Source organism: Lithobates pipiens, unplaced genomic scaffold (assembly GCF_037356315.1).
Source record: "Lithobates pipiens isolate NorthernLeopardFrog02 unplaced genomic scaffold, aLitPip1_a1.2 Scaffold_3, whole genome shotgun sequence".
NCBI classification, from domain to species: Eukaryota; Metazoa; Chordata; class Amphibia; order Anura; family Ranidae; genus Lithobates; species Lithobates pipiens.
The window spans coordinates 114,446,638-114,466,731 of NW_027507790.1; the positions used below are offsets into that span (position 1 = coordinate 114,446,638).

The 20,094-nt window shown below is 41.4% G+C and overlaps 1 protein-coding gene across 7 annotated transcripts in view; it reads right to left on the reverse strand.

The window, feature by feature from the left end:
* The window catches only part of SNCAIP (synuclein alpha interacting protein), a 311,501-nt gene that overhangs the window by 215,009 nt on the left and 76,398 nt on the right, over positions 1 to 20,094 (reverse strand). For 5 of the 7 annotated variants that reach the window (XM_077462204.1, XM_077462193.1, XM_077462201.1 and 2 more), the window contains exon 2: positions 17,633 to 17,663. The exons of 1 other annotated variant lie outside the window; for it this stretch is intronic. The gene's annotated coding sequence lies outside the window, so the exon portion shown is untranslated. Of the gene's footprint in view, positions 1 to 17,628; positions 17,664 to 20,094 lie in introns of all 7 variants that reach the window. One more of the 7 variants, XM_077462194.1, reaches the window with a different exon arrangement.

Below are 20,094 nucleotides of genomic sequence, written 5' to 3' on the forward strand. Positions count from 1 at the left end.
GCTTTTGCAGGCAGGTGAAAAAAAAGTCAAACACCTGTAGACTCGACATTTTTTTTTTTGCCGGTGTGCATGGAACCTAAGAGAAAGATTGTTCCTTGGCTGCTCCAGGGCCTCGCTGCAGCCGGTGTTATCTTATGGATTAATGAGGTCTTAAGCTCCTGCTAATACTTTGCAAATGTCACCTCTTCCTGCTGCAATTAGTAAATTTAGATGTGCATTTATAAATTTGGAGGCTTACAAGCAGCTATATTGGCACAATAAACTGTACAAAATAAGGTCTGTTGGCATGGACCATAGGGTGAGTACATGGATTGAAAACTGGGTGAGTTCAGAGGGTGGTGATAAATGGGGAGTACACAGAATGGTCAGGGGTGGGTAGTGGGGTCCCCCAGGGTTCTGTGTTGTGACCAATCCTATTTAATTTGTTCATAAAGACCTGGAGGATGGGGAAAACAGTTCAATCTCTGTATTTGTGGATGATACTAAGCTAAGCAGGGCAATAACTTCTCCACAGGATGTGGAAACCTTGCAAAAAGATCTGAACAAATTAATGGGGTGGGCAAATGAGGTTCAATGTAGAAAAATATAAAATATTGAATTTGAGTGGCAAAAATATGAATGCAATCTATACACTGGGGGGAGAACCTCTGGGGGAATCTAGGATGGAAAAGGACCTGGGGGTCCTAGTAGATAATAGGCTCAGCAATGCCAAGCTGCTGCTAACAAAGCAAACAAAATATTGGCATGCATTAAAAAGGGGATTAGTTCCAGAGATAAAACGATAATTCGCCCACTCTACAAGACTTTGGTCTGGCTGCACCTGGAATATGCTGTCCAGTTCTGGGCACAAGTCCTCAGGAAGGATGTACTGGAAATGGAGCGAGTACAAAGAAGGGCAACAAAGCTAATAAAGGGTCTGGAGGATATTAGTTATGGGGAAAGGTTGCGAGCACTTAACTTATTCTCTCTGGAGAAGAGACGCTTGAGAGGGAATATGATTTCAATATACAAATACTATACTGGTGACCCCACAATAGGAATAAAACTTTTTCGCAGAAGGGAGTTTAACAAGACTCGTGGCCACTCATTAAAATTAGAAGAAAAGAGGTTTAACCTTAAACTACATAGAGGGTTCTTTACTGCAAGAGCGGCAAGGATGTGGAATTCCCTTCCACAGGTGGTGGTATCAGCAGGGGGCATTGATAGATTCAAGAAACTATTAGATAAGCACCTGAACGACCACAACATACAGGGATATACAATGTAATACTGACATATAATCACACATATAGGTTGGACTTGATGGACTTGGGTCTTTTTTCAACCTCACCTACTATGTAACTCTGTAACTATTTTATTCTTCACATATTAGCAACCTACCAACCAACGATTATAAAGAGGTACATGTTCTTACCAAATTGGGAAGAGCACACTGAGGCTTACTGCTAAGGATTGCGTATGTCTACTAATTTCACCAGGTCAGTCCCAACAAGCTAGTTTATAAGTATCACAGGTTTTAGGCTAGTAATACATACTTTGTAAAATGCTTTAATGCTGGTCTTAAGGGAGTGTATCATTTTTTTAAATGATATAAAAATAAAAACATACTTTTTTCTTTTTTTAATAAATAATTAAAAATAACTTACAAAAAAGAAATAAATGTAATAAAAAAAAAAATACAATTTGTCTTTAAGAACATGTCAACTCTAAATTACTGCACCACTGGATTATGTTTTTCCCTACCAGACGACCAGCTAGGAGGCCTTTGTTTTCATAAAACAACTTTTGAATAATGAGTTCTGCATACTTCTGCAAGATTAATAACTATAGTAACAAGCCACTTTCTCACTCCATAACACTTTACAGAATACATAAAATAATTCAGATTAGACGCTGTATGAAAGAAATGAAAATCTAGTGTTCCTACCACGGCTATATAGAAATATGTAAACACTATGGTTAAGCTGAATGACCTACTAGCACATTTGCACGTATTTAACTGCTATAAATAATATTTACATGTTGTCTATGCACCATGATTCAGGCTTTTGTATCCTTTCATCCATATGCAAGAGCTAGGCATTCAGTGCCTAAGCTGATGTGATCTAATTATATGCACCAGAGGTTGGCAATTTATGTTAACATGGTTTGGGATGATAAATGTATTTAAATTTGAGGATGGTATGCTACTCTTTAAAAAACTTATATATAAACTAATACCAGGGGCTATTATTATTTTCAGATTTTACAGTAAATGTAACATTGGTCCTCAAAGTTTGCTGACCTCCCTCACAGCATTTGATGATGCAATGCGTTTTGGTGTGAGCAACCCCATCATTCAAGCGTTAGCCCTTGTACACACGGTCGGACATTCAGTTGGAAAATGTCAGATCGGACCGTGTTGTCGGATAATCCGACCGTATATGGGCTTCATCTAACTTTTTCCATCGGAATGTCCGACCAACAAAGTTTGAGAGCTGGATATAAAATTTTCCGACAACATGATGTTTGTAGAGAATTCCGATCGGACAAAGTGCCACGCATGCTCTGATCAAATTCCTAGACCAAAGCTATTGGCTACTAGCCTGAACGTAGTCCCGTCCTAACTAAATAACGTCATCACCATACGAACGATCGGATTTTCTGACAACTTTGTCCAACCGTGTTCATGCAACACCAGTTTCGGACAAAATCCGTCTGAAAAAATCTGACGGATTTTGTTGTCGGAATGTCCGACTGTGTACAAGGGGTAAGGCCTAGTACTGAGAAAAGTGAGAAAGCAAGACATTTTAAATATGTAAACTTTAAAACCCCTTTCACGCTGGGGCATTTTTCAGGTGTTTTTCAGACACTTTAGCATTAAAAAAAGCGACTGTAAAGAGCTTGAAAGAAGCCTCATCTGCCATCCCAATGTGAAAGCCCTAGTGCTTTAAGAGCCCTTTCACCGCTCCAAAAGCACTGCAAAGAAGCTGCTTGCAGGACTTTTTTTTGGCGCCCTGCCAGCACAGCGCCTCAGTGTGAAAGCACTCGGGCTTTCAGATTGGGATTGCAGTTAAGGCTTCTTGCAGGCGCTTTACAGGGGCTTATTTTAAGTATCTGATTTCCAGGCAGAGATTTTACCAGTTTTATAAATTTTGCCCTTATTCATAGCGGAAATGACAGCCCTGTTTTTTCTGAATCTTCAGATGTTGGTGTCAGACAGTGGGCTGCCAGGCGGGCAGAGGCTGAGGACAAATCGCTAACAAGCACGGCTACGAAGCCTGATCAAGTGAAGCCTCTGTCTGTTCTGGATACCCTCCCCCCGAAGGATGCCTGGGGCCACTGCACCACTGGCCCCACCTTCTGCACACCACTGCAGACTAGGTCTTTTAGCATCTTAGCAGCATAGGTTTCAGGCCCTGCCCTTTTTGCACCATACCTGTTGCTGAAATGCTTAAAGTGACTGCTTCTTCTGCCTACCCCTTGGGCAAGGTAAAAGCATTAAGCAATCTAACCTCAATAGTAGCCAGCGAGAGCTCTATGGTAAGGGCTCCAAGTACAGTGAAGTCATATGACCGCTTAATAAGCTTTAAGTATCAGAAAAGGGCACCCAGATTTACAAAGTGTGCCTTGTTTGCTTTTAGGATCTAAAAGCTTTAACTGAATACTTGAGCTCAACTCTGAACTTCCAATGAATCTTAATTGGATACAAAAAGGTAAACTAAGCATGGGGTAGGTAGCTGTAATTGAGTAAAAGAGGACAGATGTGGTGGTTGAGAGAAGCTTATAAGGCTGAAGGGAAGAGGCAGAGGTAGTTGCAGAGGAGTAATATGGCTGGAGAAAAATTAAGTTGTTGCAGGTTTGCCAGCCAGAAAATATTTATTTTACTGGCTGTTGATCCAAAACCCTTTTTTTTTCCAGATATGTACATATATATTGTTAAGACTAGCACACATTTCATTTTCTGAGCATGGACACCACCCAGCACAATATTTTGTAGAGCTACTCCATGTCATGGATGTGTAAAATGGCAAGGCATGGCAGTATACTGCAGCCAAAGGTTAAAGCAATAAATAAGACTGTGTTTAAGACCAATTTCCTAGCTGCAGTATAATTATGCTTCATGCTGTATTGCAGAGCAATGACATGGAACAGGTCTTTGATGTTCAACTTGAAAAATTGTTGAGCAAAATTGGTTCCCAGGGCAGAGTAGGCTGTGGCTAAGTCGGGTTTGTGCCAAACTGCTAGCTAACCAACCCACAGTGGTGAATATGGAGAGCCTGCTGCCAGAAACAATGTTACTTGTCACACTTTCCTCCCCTGTCTAAACATAACTGAGAGACTCAGTGGATTTGGAAAAGCTGTCCTCCTCTCCTACTTATTACAGGGATGAGCACCGGAGGAGTTACTTTTCCGGAAAATATTGTACACTTAGTACAGCACATCTCACTGAGCTTAGCCTGGAGATTTTCGGGACTTTTCCTAATTAGTATTGAATATCTCAGACATGCCAATATATGCAGTTTGTTAAGGACCAATTTGAACTGCAGAAGAGAGGTGATGTGTACAATGGGTCTGAGACGGGTGTGATTTTGGGGATGGGGACTGTTTAAAGAGAAGTGGCTGCAGGAAAAAATAAATATAAAGTGGCGAATGATCATTTCACTATTCATTTTCCATTTGATACTTGGAAAATTTGCCACATTTATGAAACATTTTCTCTTGTGTTAATCTGTTCAAATATCGGGTTCCCTTCTTCAATGAGAATTTTGGATCTCGGTAACATTCACAATATCTTTTTTACATAGGGAGTCATATTTTAGCTCAAATGTCTATATGTACCCCTGCATGTAACTGTCTTTAATAACACATATACACTAGTTTCTTCTTTACTAAGAAGGCTGTGTGGAAAAAAACATTTATAAACATGTATCGTCTATTAAGAAAATTAATTAATGAACACTGCACAGCAAATGTACAATCAAATCAAAGATAAACTGCTCGGGTAGCTTAGCAATGTCATAGCCATGGAAAGGTTATATTTATTTAATTCCAGGCAAAACGATCCCCAACCTTATGAATAATGAAGGCAACCATGAATATTAAAAGCCTAACACATATCATGCTACAAAGCAGGCTTAGATTATTCTCTTTTTTCCTTTGTAATACTAGGGTGTTGTACACATGGTGCTCTTCAATGCTACACATTTTATATTAGGCCTCATGACTAAATTTGGAAGAGGACCAAAAACTTTTCATGGTATATGAAAGATGCATTTTTTTTATTGCTAGCATTACTGCTCCATGCAAACTCCCAGCTCCCATTTTAGCTATAGCATGCTATTTTGACCAGTCTACACTCCTATAAACATAGCACATCTTAGGCCATTAAAACATCTAACAATTGTCCCGATGACCAAACCCCATAAACTGTCATAGCTTACCTGTCTTAAACAAAGCTAGACTGCTGCACATGTGCAGTGAAATAATGTATAATTTTCTACAAAAACTGGATGCCAATATTTTCCAAAACAATCTAAATCATAGCAAGCACTTCTTATACTGAAAGTTGCTGATTAATATTTGAGATGTTAAAGTACTTACAAAGGCTCTTCCTTAAATTAATAATATTGGCAATTGCCCTTTTGTAATTGGAAGCAGCAAGTTCTCATTTCACCTACTTTATGGCTTGAAAACCATCCACGATCACTCTCACTCCCAGAAAAAGAGGTCTATGGTTTGCAAGTTTCAACAGTGCTTGCATGACATTTCTAATATGCAAGCTGTTACAGAAACCATAACTTTTATGACGATGTTTGAATCAAATGCTGCCAATCAGGAGGTGGGGATAGGCATAGGCATGGGCAGCAACTGATTAATAGCCTGCTGTTGATAGTCACCTATAACATAACTGTATCATGCTCAAGGCAAGCTGGAACAGTGCACCCAATGGAGACCATGCTGATCTGACTTTAATAGCAGTGGTAAAGTGTTGTCACCCTATAAAAGGAAGTGCCAGAAAAAAACTTTTTTCTGGAAGAACCAACTGGTGATTTGTGGTCATTTCTGGGGGGACCATAGACAAACAAATGGTGCAGGATCCATAAAATATTTAATTTTGGCCATAAAATATTTAATTTTGGCCCACACTCTTGCTTATCACAAGGGAGGCTCAGAGTGGTCGTACTTGCTTGCATATATAAAACAACGTATTAAAAGTTCTAATGAAGGTGTAATATGCTTTTATTACATGAGAAATGTTTTTAATATGAATAGACAAAGATATTATTTTGCATATTCTTGGCTTGAGAGCCATACTTATTGTGTCAGTGACTCGGCTATCGAACAAGTTGAATGGCTGATCTGTCAGTGGTCATCTCATGGCTGCTTTCAATGTCTTCCCTAAAAAATCTAAGGTTTTATTGTTTCCAATGGATAAAATTATGGAAGATACCATGGGACCTATAGCAGAGTTTAGAGACCGAGCAGATTTGTTTTTTTGTGTCAGATAAAAGTAAGTATCAAAAAATTTAAACATTTGGCAGATAACAGATTTAACTTAAGAACTTAATTTTCACATTATTTTTCATAGGATTTTATGTGAAACAGACACACTATTACTTTGAAATAAAGCTTAAGAAAACGGCAAAAACGCAGCAGTTGTTTAACCTGGCATTCAAAAAATCTGGTACCTTAATGCTGAAAATAACTTAACGTCACTATAAAATTCTGGAAGGAAAGCATTTGAAATAATAATGATAATACTGTACTGTTTGTTTTCCTGACCTCTAAAAATTAAGTTGGGTTTACAGCACAGAAATCGTTTTCCCTCTAAAGTTCAAACAGATGTTAAGGATAAATACCAAGAAAGTTTTACTCCTAAAATACTGTATAAATGACTAAATACAGTACAGAAGTCTCAGGAGCTTATTTAAAAAGCAGCTGCACACCTTTCGTTTATTCTCTCTAATCTTTTCCAAGAAAAATATAATATTAAGAGCAAAAATCCAAATTTAAAATGTATGTGTGTATGTGTGATGGCAAAAAGTTAAATCCCATTCCAGTCGGTTCAAAAACCACCCTGAAACCCTACAAAACAGCACCTATTACTATTAAAGTCTACCTTCCTCTTTGAATCACTGCACTAACCAAGCATAATAGGTGGAGAGGCTTGCCTTCACTTTGGGTATCAAATTTGAACTTTGATGCCTAATAGTATGAAAAGTTACCCAACTAGATCATGGCCCATTGACTGTAGCAGGCTCTGTGATTACATTCAAATTCACCATCCAGATTAGGTTTTACCCTGCACCTTTGAGTCCTGGTGAGGGTGTCCTTGGGACCCCTGAAATACTTGTTTATTTGTTTTTTGTTGCAAGTGCCTAGACGTAGCCCCTACTAATCAGGAGAGCAGCATAGCAAAAGCATTCACAGTAGATGTTACATCCAACTACTACTTATATTGAGCAATCCAGTGCTTCACACGCTCACCTTCTATCAACCATATTTCTACCATGATATATTTCCATTAAGAATACCTTAAAATCCTTAGAGAAAACATCTGGAAGATTGGTATAGAAAAGTATGGGTTGGTCTGCTCAGCTTGGCAAGCATAGCAAAAAATATGAGGAGCTTGCAAGGAGGTCTCTGTACTAACTATGCAATGTTAGTACAGTGATCTCCCCGCTGAGCTAACGATTATTGAGATACGACTAATCCCCCCACCAGAACGCACTGGCTGCTAGCACTGATCGAATGCCAATCGGCAGATGTTTTGCTGGCCTGCCCATTGTACAAACGCTGACTGACTTCTGTTAGACAGGCTGCTGCACACACATGCCGAATGTCAGACAGATTCTGTTGAACCTACCAATACCGTACAATATTCAGCATGTGTGTACCAGGCCTAACGACGAATTCCATGACACAAGTTTGAGTCTCTCTTGGTGACCCCTAGGTCTAATCTGCTTGAAAACCTTTTCCGAAATCCCAACCCCCAAAAAGTGGTCACTTTAAACTGAAGGTTCTCAGCCCAGTGTTGTCTGTGTTGATGGGGGAAATCAAGGACATTTTTATCCTGCAACCTATGGCTTACCTTAGATAATTTTTTTTAAATTTTGATTAGTATAATGATATGGCTCTTGTGGAACCACGCACATTTTAAATAAATGCCTTACCCCTAATTAAAGTACAATCACCACCTACAATTGCTAGCTGGATGCACAAAAATTTTTTTTTTTTCAAATGCAACTACAGTATGTCTTTACTCATGTCCAGAAACATGGCAGGCAGAGTTACACTTTATACATTTGTGCACACCAGTAATGGCTTCCTAAGCCTGGATAACCATGTATTAATATGGGATCCTTAGAGTTTGTTATTTGTCTTCTCTTTCGTGAACATGCTAATTTTATAGCTAATAGGGACTAGTAATTCATTATCTTCACCTTTTCATCCCCTGTACTCTATATCCCTTTATGGCCACCATTAAATGGTGTAGTAATTCTAACAGCTGTGAAAATATTTAAATCTAAATCCTTTGCAGCATAATGAAGGTGCTCTGCCAAGTCCTAAACATGCAGTTATAACAGCAGTACTGATGGCACAGCACATTTACACAGCGTTTTATCATCAGTGTCAAAAGTGGACCGCAGGATACAAATTCATCTTATCTAAAACATTTATAAAAAGGAATTATTACAGGCAAACAAACTGACCACCAACTAGTTCAACTGAGACAGATTAAGAAAACTGGCACCTGTACATTTAGGAAAATTGACAACAGTCCTGGAAATTTACTAGGTTTTCTCACCTCAAAAAGAACGTAGAAAGTAGACAGAACACAGCCTTAAAGCGGAGTTCCACCCAAAAATGGAAATTCCACTTTTCGGGATTTCTCCCCCCCCTCTGGTGTCACATTTGGCACCTTTCAGGAGGGAGTGGATACCTGTCTAATCCCAGTATTTTTCTCCCACTTCCGGGCATAGATATCCGAGCCAGCTGCGGGTATCTACGCTACTCCCAGGGCCTTCTCCACCCCCCTTGTCTTCTGGGAGACACACCGGTCCCAGAAGACAGCAGGGACCAGTGGGGACCATGCAGCGTGAGTCGCGCGTGCACAGTAGGGAACCAGAAAGTGAAGCCGCAAGGCTTCATTTCCTGATTCCCTTACCGAAGATGGCAGCACCCAAGAGCTGAGGGACAGATCAGCTTCAGGTGCCGACATCGTAGGTGCCCTGGACAGGCAAGTGTGCTTATTTTAAAAGTCAGCAGCTGCAGTATTTATAGATGTGGACTTAAAAAAAAAATTGCTTTAAAGTGAACCTGTGATCTGCCAATACCAGGACAAGGTAACAGATTCACTATAACTTAGCCCTCACTAGCAGCATATACTTACGTTCCTTTCACCTACCCACCTCTCTGTTCAGCCAGTAGCAGCCAAGCTACAAGTCATAGCTTATTCAGGGCTATAGACTTCTAACATGACAACACTAATTGGCCCAGTCAATGGCACAGTAAATCACATGCTCCTCCAAAAGGTACCAGGTATTTCCTTTGGCTCCAGCCACTGAACTGAGTATAACAGGTTTGCTTTAAGGCTTGATGCTAGGGAGTTGATTTACTAGGCAAATAGCCTGTGCACTCTGCAAAGTTCAGTTGCATTCTACAAGTGCAGTTGCTTCACAGCTTACAAAGAATACCCAATAACATGCAATTTAAAAAAAAATGCACTCTGCAAGAGCCTGATAAATGAGCAGAAGCTCTGCTGACTTCCATCATCCAATCATGTGCAAGCAAAAATGCAACTGCTATTTGCCTTTAGTAAATCAACCCCAAGGTGTCTAAGATCTATCTATCTATTTATCTAATTGAGATATCTAAGATAACCAATGATGCTAGCAGGTACCTGAAAGTCCTGTCTTGATACTCATTAGAACTAAAGAAGTGGTTTGGATAAGCCTTAACAAGTTAAATGCGACCAACTACTTTGAGACATACTGTGTCCTGGATAAATGGGGACCTTCCCAAACATCTTGTTCTATGGACTTTGAACAGGTTTCAAAGGTAAGGTAAGCTTAAAGTGGATGTAAACCCGATTCAAGAAATTTGAACTGGGCACATATATCTGCAGTGTTTTCTTATACTGTATCTCTTCAAATCACTAAGTCCCATGGCTTTCTCCATTCTCAGCCTTATAACTTCTGACAAGGTCTCAGATACGTTATAAAACCAACCTGAATTTTGTGTCGGGGTGGGTGCTATAAATAGATTAGCAGAAATCTGTTCTACTCACAGCACAGCTCTGAAAGTCTCTGCCTATGTGTAGGGGTGTGTGTGTGCCTTTCCTCCAATCAGCTGTCTCCCAGTGTAATCCAACTACACTGCTACTGCTGAATGAGCACGTGAAATTTATAACACAATGTGCACTTTCTAAACATTATATAAAGCTGAAAACAGCAAATGTACATTTAAAACTTATGTAGGATGATTTGTTTAATCTCTGTGTATTATCTGAGGTTGTTCACTTCACTGGGTATATGTCAGGGTTTACATCCACTTTAACTCCAATTGAGCATAAAATACTGCCTTAACTTACCATTTCATTCTAGTACTTGTACTTTGAAATACCCACATGCCAGTCACAGTGGGATGAGTGTCTGTCTCTCTGCAGCTGCTATGCCCCAAAACACTTATGCCACATACACGCGACCGGACTTTCCGACAGACTAGGTCCGATCGTGTGTGGGCTAATCTGATCGTTTTTCATAAAAATAAAAAAAAATCAGACAGACCTAGAAATAGAATGTTTCAAATCTGTTCGATGGACTCAATTCCTATCGCGAAAACCGTTCATCTGTATGCTGGTCCGACGGACCAAATACGATGCAAGGGCAGCTATTGGATATTGGCTATTGAACTTCCTTTTTTAATCCTGTCTTACGTCATCACGTTCAAAACGAAAGGACTTTCGAACAGACTTAGTCCGTTCATGTGTGGCCAAGTCAGTTCGTTCGGAAGTCCGTCGGAACTCTGCCAAAAAGTCATTCGGGAAGACCGCCGGACCTAGTCTGCCGGAAAATCCGGTTGTGTGTATTACAGCACCTTGTGGCTCTAGTTGCATAAACACATAGTCCATTCTTGGACTACGAGCTTTGATGTCCATGTGAGGCCAAAGTGACCCTCTTAACGCAGTACAATTAAACATTCAAATATTGTTGTCAAATAAGTGACTGGATCTGTCCCCTGAGTTTTCAATTATTTGCACCAATATTTTTGTGGTCAATTGAAGTAGTCGTACTTTGCACAGTTTGCATGCAGGCAGAATCCCAGATATGAAGACATGTTCTACAGAGCACTCAGCATAATGCAAAATATTGGCCTCCTGAAATATGTGAGCAACGTTAAGTGACACATATAATTTCAGATATTAAATAAATAAAGTTCCTTTCTCATTTTTCCTTGTGAGTGGCAATTCTCAACCAAATATATCAGTTGGCATTGTGATGAGAATCGCGCAAGTCAGGGTTCATCAACTCCTGGCCTTTCTGCAGCTGGGCTGCGGGTGCGGGCAGCCGACATGAGACTCCTGGGCGGGCGGAATGAAAGAGTCGGGTGGCCGGCATAACAGGGCCGGGCGGGTGGCATGAGATAGTTGGAATATGAGAGCTGGGTGGATGGAAGAAGCGTGGGGGCGGGCAAGCAGAGATTACATCATCTCTCTCAGCCCCCCCATATCACCGCTCTTCCGCCCTCACAGCCAGTGTTCTGTCGGCTTCAGTGTCGGATGTGCGGCAGGGAGCAGAGAGATGACATCATCTCTCACTACTCTCTCAGGCCCCCCCCCCCATCACCGCTCTTCCGCCCTCACAGCCAGTGTTCTGTTGGCTTCAGTGTCGGATGTGCGGCAGGGAGCAGAGAGGTGACATCATCTCTCACTACCCACCCTGCATCACCGCTCTCCTGCCTTCATTTGGAACCAGAAGAATGGTAATTTTAGATTTATTTTAACCACAAATCAATTTTTAAAAGCATCTTGGGTTGGAACTACTATTTAATAGTGGTCATGAAGGACTAGCATTGTTTTCACAAACGCTTACAGTGACATTAGGCTTTCTGCCAACCTCAGAAGCAGGCAACATACTGAAAAATGTAATAGAAAATACATTAAGGCACGTAGAACATTGGCCAGAGGCTATCCTTTGTGTTGGCATAACCCTGAAAAACCCTTAGGGGCACAGAGAAGACAGATACTTGAAGGTATAAACAGAATAAACTACAAGAGGATGTATGTATGATATTAAATCCTAAGGTTAATAACGGATAATACATCATGCTCATAGTTTACCCTTATATGGTATTTCAGTGCCTGCTCAGTGACAGGGTCAATAGCAAGCATGGGATATAACAAATGTGCATGCTGAAAATTGTGGCGCAAAGTAATTAATTAAAAATGTAAAAACAGCTATTAAATGGAAAGGGATCTTCAAAGGAACATTTGGGTGCAATGCAAACAAACAGGAACCTAAGAGTCCAGCCGCCTTACTGCATATGAAAGACTACGGCACACCATAAATAACTTTACAAGATAAAGTCATGAAGTTAAGAGTATTTATTTTACCCAGTAATGTCTCACATACCAGACAAAATAAATATTTTTCAACATGCATTAAAGCTATCGTGGCATTTATAGTGTGCCTGGTCATTTAATGTGTCATTAAAATGTTCCTTACATATTTATATTAAAAGGTACATTTTTCCCTTATGTTCATCTACTAATTAGCAATAAAATGTGTTTTGAGGCCATAGCCTACATAGGTAGGATAAGCTGTAATTTCTTTAAAGCATGCAACGTTTTTTTAAAAGGTGCCAAATTCTCAAGTAAAATGTTGTTAACCGTAAAAGAAAATAAATTCTGACTTATACATAATGCATGCAGTTTACAGCTGTACAAGACACAATGCCCAGCATTCTCTTATGCTGGGTACAACATTTGGCTGTTTGCACTATTTTTAATTGAATTCATTCTAAGGCACAGAGCAGAAATGAGTTAGGAAGTTGGATTAAAGCTGGACTCCAAGTAAAGCAGAGGTAGGCAACCTGGGGCCCTCCAGCCTTTGTGGACATTTCCCATGAGACATTCTAATGCTGGCAGTTACAATTACTCCCAGAGGAATGATGGGACTTGTAGTTCTGCGACAGCTGGAGGGCCCCAGGTTGCCCACACCTGAAGCAAAGAGTTTGTATTTCTGCCTATCCGGTCCTGAGATTTATACAATGTATCTATACAACGCAGTTCTCTCTGGCAAGATTCCCTATCACTTGACAATAAAAGGAAAGGCAGCATACGGATAAGCTCCTCCTTTATAAATTAAAACCTATCGACAATGTAAGCTCTTACATACTGTATACCCAGTGAAGTATTCATTGTCAGGGGATGCACAAAGATGAAACAAAGCCTTCTACATACATTGTACCTGTTTAACTGCAACCCCCTCTTCTCCACAGCCATTCAAAGTACAGCATTTAGACATAATTTTTGTACTTCAGAAGGCAGGGAGCGGTATCTGACCAAACACTGTACAGCACAGAGTAGGGTGCTGAGTGTAATCTGAGGCTGTTAATCACCTGGGGGGGGGGGGGGAGGCCATCTCTTGGAGTTGTCTGGTATTTGCATATACTGTCAGAAAGCAGAGAAATGACATAACAGACAGATGTCACACAAAGTCGGGGGTCGACAACCCGTAAATCGCAGACTACTTGTCGACCGCGGACAGGCGACAGGTAGACTGCAAACAGATCTGCACCGCCAACCCCCCATCTTCTACTTGTAGGTACCGGATTGGTTCTCTCTCCACCAACAGCTGTGCCTTCAGTTCTTCTCTCTCCATGACCCCTGCCTCCGCCGCTGTCATCAGTGAACAGTGAGGAGCGAGGGCCAGCACAGCTCAGGACAGAGGGCGGGAGGAGGAGCTAGCCAAGTTAACTCGCAGGTGATTGGTTGCTAGGTCCTAAGCAACCAATCACCAGCCTCCTCCTGATCTCTGTTGTGTGCAGAGGTAGGATGCAATGGAACTATGCTATGGAACAATGCCATGGGAGGGAAGGAGTCCAGGGGTCACTGCTAAAGGGAAAGAAGAGCACATTATGGTGTGAGGGGGCAGTGGACATTGCTATGGGCAGGGCCAGCCCCATTGTCCTCTACCACCCTTTACATCACCCCGTCCCCCAACTCTGTAGTTTGAGTGTAACGCACTCCAGATCCCTGCATCTGAGAGCAATGCACTCCTGATCCCTGCATTCTGAGCATAACTCACTCCAGATCCCTGCATTCTGAGCATAACTCACTCCTGATCCCTGCATTCTGAGCATAACTCACTCCTGATCCCTGCATTCTGAGTGCAATGTACTTCTGATCCCTGCATTCTGAGTGCAATGTACTTCTGATCCCTGCATTCTGAGCGCAATGTACTTCTGATCCCTGCATTCTGAGCGCAATGCACTCCTGATCCCTGCATTCTTAGCATAATGTACTCCTGATCCCTGCATTCTTAGCATAATGTACTCCTGATCCCTGCATTCTAATGCAGGGATCAGGAGTACATTATGCTAAGAATGCAGGGATCAGGAGTGCATTGCGCTCAGAATGCAGGAATCAAGAGTGTCTTACGCTCAGAATGCAGGGATCAGGAGTACATTATGTTGAGCGTAAGACACTCTTGATTCCTGCATTCTGAGTGTAACGCACTCTTAAATCCTGCATTCTGAGCGTAACGCACTCCTGAACCCTGCATTCTGAGCGTAACGCACTCCTGAACCCTGCATTCTGAGCGTAATGCACTCCTGATCCCTGCATTCTGAGGGTAACGCACACCTAATCCTTGCATTCTGAGCGTGAATTACTCCTGATCTCTGCATTCTGAGCATAATGGACTCCTGATCACTGCATTCTGAATGTAACATGCTCCAGATCCCTCCATTCTGAGTGTAAAGCACTTCTGGGCCCTGCATTCTGAGCGTAAAGCACTCAAGAACAGAATGCAGGGATCATGAGTGCATTACACTCAGAATGCAGGGATCAGAAGCGTGTTAAGCTCAGAATGTGGGGATAAGAACACACCCCTGATCCCTGCATTCTGAGTGTAATACGCTCATGAATCCAGCATTCTGAGTGTAATGCACTCCTAAACACTGCACTCTCTTGTAATACTTATGTTATTTTTGTGCTCACAAACACACTGTGTTTGCAATTTACGCTTGGGGTTAACAAAGTATTATCGCCTGCAGTAGATCACAGAGACAGTGCATTTTGAACATGGTGCAGGAAACACACACGGAACATGCCTTTCTGGCACCGCGTTCTGGTGTGAACCGGCCCCAACAAGAGGACACTGCGTCCGATGATCTTTGACTTCATCAGTGTTGTTCAAGTAGCTCTCCATCTCTCTAAGGTTGCTTACCCTTGCACTAAGTGCTTGGACCAAGAAAAAGTACACACTATAGAAGGATATGCTTTTTTTCATTTTTCATTTCAGAGGTTTACAACCACTTTAAGGCTTTGTTCACACTTAAATTTATTAGTAACACGCATTAAAATGCCTCACATTTTTTAGATGTTTTTGATGCTTTTTTGAAGCTTTAATGAAGCTTGGCAAATGCCCTATGTGTGTTGATTTTCTATTTTTTTAAAGAGGAAGTGATGTGAAATGGCAAGTGATGATGAGGAAGTGACCAGGTATGGTTAGGTGTTGTGTAATATCTGGGGTTTTTTTTTTTTTTTGGTGGCTCAGTAGTACTCCCTCACTTAGCAGATCTTTAGCTCATCAATTTCCTTGCTCAGTAGATCTGCTTTTTCCCTCAGTGATACCAATTCCACCACCCCCAGTGGAAAAATGTCTATCCTTCACCGGTCAGTAGTATCTGCCTACTCAGTAGTGCCCCATCTGCTCAGTAGTACACGCCCCATCACCCCTGCTCAGTAGTACCCCCCACTCAATAGTACACACCCACCCTTCCTCCACCACACCCCACTTAGTAGTACTTTTACCATACCCCCTCTGCTTAGTAGTACCCCCTTGCTCAGTAGTACACCCCCCCCCGCGCTTTGGAGCCGCAACAGGAATTGTACCCTCTGTCGTGCATTTCAGTGAATGGGGTCACGCTGCAACTGTTGCTCAGTAAATAGGGAGTCAAAACAGGTGGTGAGGAGGAGATACAACGCCTCCTCACCGCCTGTCTATTGCTGTAAGAAAATTGATCCGAAAACATATTGTGCTTCCCACAGCAAGAAGGTCTAAATGAGGCCATAGACTTCTATGGGGCTTTGAGATGCTACAAAACAAAATTAAGGTGACATGGGGTACAATTTCTGAAGCAGAACATAGTAAAGCAAAGTGAAAAAAAAATCAGCAGTGTGTGCAGGACTGTAAAAGGTAACCATTTTTATTTTGTGATGGATTTAAAAAAAGCATGTCAAATGCCGTATTTTGAAACAAGCGTAAACAAGGCCTAACCCTAAATAAGTGGCCACAATTCCTATTATACAGTATGTTACATAACCCAACCACGGAATACTATTACCAATATTGGTGGTAATTATATATGCAGTACATCAGCTTTGTGGATTTTTTTTCTGGGGAAATTTGAAAGGTCCAATAATATGGTAATATATAATCTCCATCAATGTAATCAAGTAGGCAAGGTGTGGTGTCCAGCAATTGTATAGTAATAAAAGGCATGAATTATGCAAGAAGCACAGCTTACAGGTAACAGACCTACATTAATTTTGACAGCAGTGATTGCAATGCTTGATTCTGTTTTTAATGCACCCCATCCTCTACTTTACTGCCACATCTGGCCTTTCCTCTCTTTTGCCTGTTTTGCCCGGATTGGCATAACCTTGTTTAACGGTAGAAGCTTTAACCTGTTATCTGCTGCTAGCTTAGACCCCCCCCCCCCCCTGCATATGAATAGCTTTACAGAATGAAATGCTCTAAATACAAAATAATATAAAGTGTAGAATAAAAATAATAATAAACAGAACATTAAAGTCAAGGCAGTACTGAGAGTTTCCCCTTGCATCAGTGCCTCTTTACCTTTGAATTAGTGAAGCTCTAGCAACATGCAAGAGGCTTTGCATCTGCTATTCTTGTCATTTGACTTCACAGTGTTGCCTGAGGCAAGGGCTCACCTTGTCATGTTACAGATGTGCTTATGGTCAGCATCTGAGCCCGGTTTTAACTAACTGCACACTATGTACAAAAACAACAACTATGCACATTAACTACACACTATGTACAGAATGCATAGTACATTACACAACTGTTTAAATAACAATCAAAATTCAAGAGTTATTATTTTTAAAAATTAGATACCTATGCAAAGTGAATGTTAGTAAATAAGGCAAAGCCAACATTAATTACTCAATCAAATGTACGGTAATTCAAAAAAAAAATAATAATAATTCTGGCACATGATTGAAGGGAATGGAGGGAAGCAAAGTGAACGTTCCCTTTTACTTTACCTACACAGCCACCCCTAAAGTGCTATATAAAATGTATTATACTCTAAATTAAAATTTGGGGTTTCTTCCGTTATCCTTAAATATAAATACAACAATTAAATAATAATACAAAAGAAAAAGAAACGCACTTACATGTGGTTGATTGTTGAGCACCAGACAGAACCTACAACACAAAGGGATTTAGAAAATTTCATAATTAGAAAAAAGCATAAAAAAAAGCAAAGTTTAGCAAGTTGTTGACTGAAGAGATGCCTGTTATCAGCAGCAACATTATTAGCATGGGTGCAGTAAGATTATGGGGGGTTATTTACTAAAGGAAAATCCACTTTGCACTGAAAGTGCAGTCGCTTTAGATCCGAGGGGGACATGCAAGGACAATAAAAAACAACATTTTAGCTTGCACATGATGATTGGATGATAAAATCAGCAGAGCTTCCACTCATTTCAGATCTACCCCTTAGATTTAGACTCTAAATTTTAGAGCGACTGCACTTCCAAGTGCACTTTCAGTGCAAAGTGGATTTGCTAGATGTAGTAGATACTGTATCATTATCAGAATATTTTCAGCATATTTCACGTGCAGTTTAATAAAAAATTGCCTTATACAGTTATTAAATAATAAAATCAACATAAGAAAGCAGCAGCAAGTAAAGGGTAAAAAAAAATAACTATATTTGATTATGATTCCTGACTGGTCTAATGTTGCTGGTTTTGTGATATATCTGGTTTTCTCAATCAGATATTTCTTGTTCTCAAAGATCATGTATCTTATTTGCTTGTATTACCTTCCGGCCTGCTGTGCCGTGATAAAAAAAAAATGCTCCTTAACGATGCCTCGAAATTTAGATTAACCACTTCAATACCAGGCACTTCCCTCCCTTCCTGCCCAAGCCAATTTTCAGCTTTCAGCTCTGTCGCTTTTTAAATGACAATTGTGCGGTCATGCTTCACTGTATCCAAACAAAATGTTTTATTATTTTGTTCCCACAAATAGAAATGGTGGCATTTGATCACCTCTGAGGTTATTATTTTTGCTAAACAAAAAAAAAGGACATAAAGAAATATATTTATGTTTGTTATAAAATTTTGTAAATAAGCAAGTTTTCTCCTTTACTGATGCGCACGGATAAGGCGGCACTAATGAGGTGACACTGATGAGGTGGCACTGATGGGAACTAATATGTGGCACTTTATGGGCACTGATAGGTGGCACTTATGGGCATTGATAGGCGGTACTGTTAGGTGGCACTGATAAGCGACACTCTGAAAGGCTGCACTGATGGATACTTATGGGTGGCACTGATAGGCAGCACTGATGGGCATCACTGATAAGTAGGCACCGGCAGACATTAGTGATGGGCACTGATTGGGATCATTTGTGGGCACAGATTGGCATCCCTGGTGGCCATGGGTGGCATACCTTGTGGTCATCAGTGATGGGCATCCCTGGTGGTCCTGGGTGGGCATCCTCAGGGGGGATGCGTTGATAATCAATCAGTGCAGACCTCCCTGTCAGGAGAGCAGCCGATAGGCTCTCCTCTACTCGCGTCTGTCAGACGTAATAGAGGAAAAGCCGATACACAGCTTTTCCTGTTTACATCATGATCAGCTGTGGTTGGACAGTTGATCACATGGTAAAGAGCCTTCGTCAGAGGCTCTTTAACTAGATCGGAGTTGTGGTGTGTCAGACTGACATACTACAACAGCGATCATCGCGTTGCACACCCCCGCGGGCACGCGCTGGCTTGTTATCCTGAAAAACATCCAGTCAGGATAACAGAACCACGGTCCAGCTGTCATTTTGCTATAGGCCGGGCAGGAAGTGGTTAATGTGATTTTCAGAGCATGTTCTTCCAGGTTTGATGAGGAGCCGTAGCAGAAGGTCACATGCTGGTGATTCGATTTTGAGTTGTTTGGGTTGGCAGCCTAACCATACGGGGTGCAGGGGTGCCGCCCCCCCCCAATCCATGTGCCCAGCACCTAATCTACATGCAGGGCGACGGACGTTTGGATTCCAATGTTTTTTTTTTTTAGAAGCACATGATTCGAGCCTGAGCACATGATTCGAGCCTGAGGCTCTAATTGGCTTTAAAAAAGAGTGGGCTCGTATGTGACAATAGCAAATTAATATTCACTACTGTCTTCCTGATTCTCCTCCTAGCCATTAGGAAGTGGGTCCTGAGACTCATCACCCAAATGGCCGAGAGAAGCAATCTTATTGGCCACTGAGGAGGAGGGAGGAGACGCAGGGGAGGCCTCCGTGAAGCCCAGGAGGAGGAGACGCAGGATGAAGCCAACGCCCAGAAGAAGTGCTGCCCGCGACCTAGATGGGGTAAGTGCGGGGATGGTATACCACCAGCCGCCACTGGTTAGCAGTCTTCTGCAGAGAGTGAGCAATACTCATCAGTCTACATTAGCATGCAGACCGCTGCTGCTAATGGCCATTGACTCTTGCCATGATGGTCAGCACAGCCATTTAGTGGTTAGCATTTATGCCTTGCAGCACTAGTCTCCTTGGTTCAAAACCTGGTCAGAACACTATTTGAATAGAGTTTTCATGTTCTCCCTGTGCTTGTGCAGGTTTTCTCCCACAC